The sequence below is a fragment of the Phyllobates terribilis genome, unplaced genomic scaffold (assembly GCF_046119375.1).
Source record: "Phyllobates terribilis strain yellow unplaced genomic scaffold, ASM4611937v1 Scaffold_4__5_contigs__length_816908805, whole genome shotgun sequence".
In the NCBI taxonomy this organism is placed as follows: domain Eukaryota; kingdom Metazoa; phylum Chordata; class Amphibia; order Anura; family Dendrobatidae; genus Phyllobates; species Phyllobates terribilis.
Window position 1 is genome coordinate 727095724 of NW_027362764.1, and position 6000 is coordinate 727101723.

Sequence of the window (6000 nt, forward strand, 5' to 3'; positions counted from 1 at the left end):
GTGATCTGGTAATAGAGCAGGACAGCAGCAGGGAAATGACAGATTCACAGGGTAGTGGTGAAAATTTCTACAGAATACAGGCTACTGTTTACAGGAGCTTCTATTAGAAATGGAGAGGAGAGCAAATGTATTCAATTCTCCTCAAATTTTACAAAAGTCTTTATTTTCCAGAATATGGATTTTTTTGCGGATCACACCACACTAGTTCGGACAATTGCCCAAGCTGCGGCCTCCATCTTGCTGAACCATAGAAGTTCATGCAAATGGTTAAAAAAAATAATACTCACCTTCCCGCTCAACTGCTTTGCTGCCCCCGCAGCCTGACATCTGGTCCAGAGGGTCTCTTCTTTTCTCCTTTCCCCTTGGCGTTCGTTCTCTTCAACCTCTTCACTCTAGACTGGCTAACCTGCTCAATAAGTCCTAGGATGTCACTCCGTACAGTGACACTAGTCAGAGGCTAGGGTCTGGAGTGAAGAGGTCAAAATTAAACCACTCAATGGGGGATGAGGAAAAGAAAAGTCCCTGAGGACCCTGATGATGGGCTGTGGGGGTGGATAGGCAGTTGATCAGTGAGGTGATTATTAAAGGGGTTGTCCGGTCAAAAGTGATAAGTCTGCAGTCACTCTGTGTGACTGCAGACTTATGAATCCCACCAGCGCAGACACTGCGCTGCTGGTATTCGCCGGTATGAGACCTGGAACCAGAGGCTATGTATAAGTTATACATACCCTCGGCCATTCAGCGCCGCCTTGCTCCATACACTTGTATGGAGCGAGGCAACGCCCCGTCTAGCGATGCAGACGTCCAGTGGGCGCGTCCAACTAGAGGGCACGGCCTCGCTCAATACAAGTATATGGAGAGCGAGGCCTTGCCCACTGGCCGGGGGTATGTATAACACATACCCTCCGTTACCGGGTACCATACCGGCGAATCCCCACAGAGCACAGTGCTTGTGCTGAGGAGATTGATAAGTCTGCAGTCACTCTGTGTGACTGCAGACTTATCACTTTTGACTGGACAACCCCTGTAATGTTTTTTTTTTTTACAACACATGTGTTTATTAGGCTCTGGGGTGTGGAGAGACCCCAGAGCATAAAAAGGAACATTCAATTCACAGAGGATAACATCGCCATGAATCGAATTTCCTTGTAGAATCCACATCATTTGGCAAATTCTAATCTTGGCAGATTCGACCATCTCTACCTATAATATGTACCATAGAATGTATAAATGCTTAGCAATGGTGTCTCAGATCTGGACCTACTTAATTGAACAGGGCTGAGCAGACACCGTCCATGGACAAGAGTGGCGCTGTTCCTAAAAGAAAGCAGCCTTGTATTTTTAATCACAACCCAGTAAGGGCATCATGTGAAATTAGTGGGGTAAGTTGACCATAAGTGGGAATTTTTCATCTGCTCCCCTTTTATAACCCAGGTTACTTACATCATTTCTCCTTCTGGCATCCATGATCCTTAGACATGCTGGTGATGCAGCATCTAGAGAGCATTTTAAGTATTCTGACTCCATAACTAGACTGCAAGTTTGGGGCTCTTTAGACCGCATTTCTATGAATGTCTGTGTATGAGCCAGTACTCACACCAAGAACTTTGTCAGACTGTGTATACTCAACTGCAGAGGCATGTGTGAAGATTCCAGGAGAACTCTATTCTTAGGCTGAATTCTTCGATTATGCACAAAATAACAGCAGCAGCACGTGAAAAGATGATTCTTAACCAGGGTTGTACAGAAGATGGACCTTAGATAATTATGGCTGACTTAAATGGAATCTGTCAGCAGGTTTTTGCTGTGTAATCTGAAGACAGCAGGAGATAGAGGCTGAAACACAGAATTCAGTGATGTGTCACTTGTCAAAGTGCATGCTATTGTTTTCCAACTGTGAAGAATTTATCACTAAGAGATTAACATTGCCAGACTAGTCTGGCAACTAAGCACCTCACTGTCTATGGCTTTGTACATGGAGAGCCTGGTGTGGGCAGGGTTAGCTGTGGTGTGGGTGGGGTTAGCTTTCTCAGCTCTGCTGCATTGCCAAATCTAAAAGCTCCAATTTTGTCAGAACGTCTGCACCCAGTAAACTAAGTGATACATCGTTGGATTCAGCTTCTCTTTGCCTACATCTGGCTGCTCTCAGATGAGGTAGCAAAAACCTGCTGACAGATTCCCTTTAATACTACTACATGAAAAAGGGAGGAGTAACTTACATCAGAGCTTGACTAACAGGATTGCATAGAATAGCAAGAATACAAGCGTAATACAATACTGTATAATTCCTAAGTCGTGGGACATGACAAGTATATTAATCTGCAACTTTCTGTTTCTACAGATGAGAATATTTCCAGAAGATTGGACTTCATTGTGTCATTTCTAGACTTGTAATATTTGCTGTATATGTGCTATAATGTAATCAATGTAACTTCTCTCTGTATTTAAAAGCCAAATCAAAAGTAATAGATTCCCATCTTCTTAGGGGAGTTTATTGGGACCCTTGTAGGATTGGGTCTCCATAATTGTGTCAAATATTTAAAAAATTTGAACAAAATTTTAGCAATGATGGAATCATTCAGGCATCACCAGTGTTATTATTAATAAAAAAACAACAACTTGGAAACGCAATGGAAATACGCAATGGAAATCTGATTTCTGGGTTCTGTCTAGATTTGTGGCTCCGTTATATCTATCTTGGCTACAGCTCCGATGACTGATCACAGCATTGATCAGAGGGAGAAGATCTAGACACCTCCTGAATGTAGTCATCTTATCCGTGATGAGGAAAATCTAGACTGTTAATGCGTCTAATTGTACAAGCCAGCAATAATGTCATAAAAAATTCAAACTAATAAAAATATGTTCGCTCTGCACTGGTTTCAGGCATTATTATTTCTTACTTTATGTGCTCAGTTAGAAATAGGAAAATCATTTTTGAAAAAAAAACATGTAAAAAATTGCAAATATAAGCTATCTGGGTTTTCAGTTCTTTAAAACATATCTCCACTTATGTGGGATGTTGGCCTGTCTGTCCAAAGTTTAAAATGCCCTCAGAAGTGGAGCTAGGCTTAATAACGTGGAGTAAGAATCCAGAACAAAATGAGCCTAAATTTATCAAAACTGTCTAACTGGCCTTGTTGCCCATAGCAGCCAATCACAGTGCAGCTTTCATTTTCCAAGAGCAGTTTAAAAAATAAAAGATGAGCTCTAATTGGTTGTTTTTAACAGAAAAAATGAGGTCCAGTCCCTTTGACTACATATACTACATATTGTTTATGTTATGATCTGCTACAAGCACTAAGGAAAGACAGGAGATCTGTCCCTACAATAGAACTAAACTGGATCCCTACGATGTAACGGGGAACCTGATCCTGCGATCAGACCCGCTAAAGTCCTCGGCTAGTCTGTACGAAGACCTATAGATGCAAGGGAGGAATCCCTACAAGAACTAGGGACTGGGATAAAGTTGGACACCTCCTAGCAGAAATTGTAGCAGTCAAAGACAAACACACAACAAAGAACATAGAGGTCCGAAGACCTAGCAAAACTAACAGAGAACGGTAACAGAGCACCAAGCTAGCTCAAGAGTAGTAAATACAATGAAGTCCAGCAAGGCCAGGAGGGCGGAGCCGGATTAAATAGGCAAAAAAGGTCATGTGACCAGCAAACTAGAAAAAAACCAACAGGAGAGTTCTAACAGTTTAAAGACCAGAATAAATCTGAAATAAGAGGCAACACCTTCTTCTTCATAGTGTGTATGATGCAAAATCTGTAAAAGAGCCTAAACCTACCATATTCCATTTATAATACTAGTAAGTTCTTATGTGGTATAGATGTATTTAGGCCATAGCAGTAGGGATGAGTGGTCCCGTGGAAGTTCGGGAACCATCTAAAATTCGGTTTGGGTACCAGAACTGTGCTTGATAGTGTTGAGCGAGCACTAAAATGCTCGGGTGCTCGAAGCTCGGGCCGAGCTCGCCGTGATACTCGGGTGCTCGACCCGAGCAACGAGCCCAATGTTAGTCTATGGGAGACTCGAGCATTTTTGCGGTGGCTTCCCCGGCAGTCTTTTAAAAGCCTAACCAGTGCCCAAAACGATAGTGACAGTGCTCAAATGACATGGGGACAGCATGGGGATCGCCCCAGGAAGCATTTCTGACCCCCAGGTCACTGCTGTCAACAACGTGGTCAGAGGTATTAAGCCACTTTTACGGGCTCACAATAAAACGTTCAAAAACGAAAGTGAAACTTTTTTCCTGTGAAATATGTTAAGGAACATCCTTTCCAGGGAAAAGACTTGTGTATAAGTTAAAATAAATGACCAAAAACAAAAATACTCCTCCACACCTTCGGCTATGTTCACAACTAGCATTTTTTATGCCTTTTTGCACTTTTGTATTGCTTTCAACTATGACAAATGCATTCACCGGGAAATGTCATTTTAACATTTTACAACCTTATCTGGCCATGTGCTGTGTGACACATGCATAAAGTGCTGAAAAGACATGGGAACAGCATGGGGAAGACCCCTGGAAGCATCTCTGACTCCCAGGTCACTGTCTAAAAGTGTGCCCATCATAAGTGATCCTTGCCGCATCAGAAGATGCAGACTTGCAACTATCCCCATGCAAGTTCTAGTCCCAGGGCAGTGTTCAATTGTACCTCCCCCATTCCTTGCAATACAAGCGCAAGTATGCAGCCTGCCACCCACCCACCCCAGGCTGCAATACCATACTGCTTGCTTGCTTGAACGTGAAATTGGGCCTTTTAGGCATGTGGAGGCGGAATCTGGCCACCACGTCATGGCTGTGTTGGCGGCCTGGAATCCATACTCAGTCCCCAGCCACCCGGCGGCCGGGTGTCCATACTCGGTCCCCAGCCGCCCCGCGGCCGAGTGTCCACACACGGTCCCCAGCCGCCTGGGGGCAGCCGGGTGTCCATAAATGGTCCCCAGCCGCCCCTATTTCTCCTTGGAACATCCCCCCACACACTTTTCTTAGCACGGCCTGCTTTAGGCAGCATTGGACGAGCCCACCAGAGAACCAGACTCCTCCGGTGGGCCCTGACTTCTCCATCGGTGGAGTTGAGAGTGTCAAGGTGAGGAGCATGATGATGATGACAGAAGTTAGCATCTATGTTTTCTTTTAATGCAAGTGTAAGTGTGCAGCCTGCCACCCACCCACCCCCAGACTGCAATTCCATACTGCTAGCTTGCACTTGAAATGGGGCCTTTTAGTTTGGAGGAGGCCGAAGCTGGCCACTACTTCATGGCTGCTTCGGCAGCGAGGTATCCATACTCAGTCTCCAGCCGCCCCTATTTGTCCTGGTGTGCCTTATTCATAAGATTAAGCGCGTATACCAAAACATTACCTGTACCCTCCCCAGTGCATTTAGTGGGAAGGAGAGCCTATTCCGCTGTAGTGTGTGCATACCAAACCCCTGTTCATGGTACATGCGAAGATGCCTCCCACCTTGCACCTGTCGTTGCAGACTTACAACTATCCCCATTCAAGTCCTTGTCCCAGGGCAGTGTTCAATTGTACCTCTCCCATTCCTTGCAATGCAAGCGCAAGTATGCAGTCTACCACCCACCCACCCCCAGGCTGCAATACCATACTGCTTGCTTGCTTGCACTTTAAATTGGGCCTTTTAGGCATTTGGAGGCGGAATCTGGCCACCACGCCATGGCTGTGTCGGCGGCCTGGTATCCATACTCAGTCCCCAGCCGCCTGGTGGCCGGGTGTCCCCGCTTGCTCCCCAGCCTCCAGGGGGTGGCCGGGTGTCCATACTCGGTCCCCAGCCACCCCTATTTGTCCCGGTAACCTTTCCCACACTTTTCTTAGCCTGGCCTGCTTTAGGGCAGCATTGGCCGAGCCCACCGGACTATCAGACTCCTCCGGTGGGCCCTGGCTTCTCCATCAGGGGAGTTGAGAGTGCCAAGGTAAGGAGCATGATGAGGATGATAGAAGTTAGCATCTGCTTTGTTTTGTTGTAATG

General features: G+C 45.6%; 1 protein-coding gene across 2 annotated transcripts in view; it reads left to right on the top strand.

Moving 5' to 3' along the window:
* The window catches only part of PKHD1L1 (PKHD1 like 1), a 378989-nt gene extending 376115 nt beyond the window's left edge, over positions 1-2874 (top strand). For both annotated transcript variants that reach the window (XM_073679777.1, XM_073679778.1), the window contains exon 78: positions 2342-2874. The gene's annotated coding sequence lies outside the window, so the exon portion shown is untranslated. The remainder of the gene's footprint in view (positions 1-2341) is intronic.
* Positions 2875-6000: the final 3126 nt, after the last annotated feature.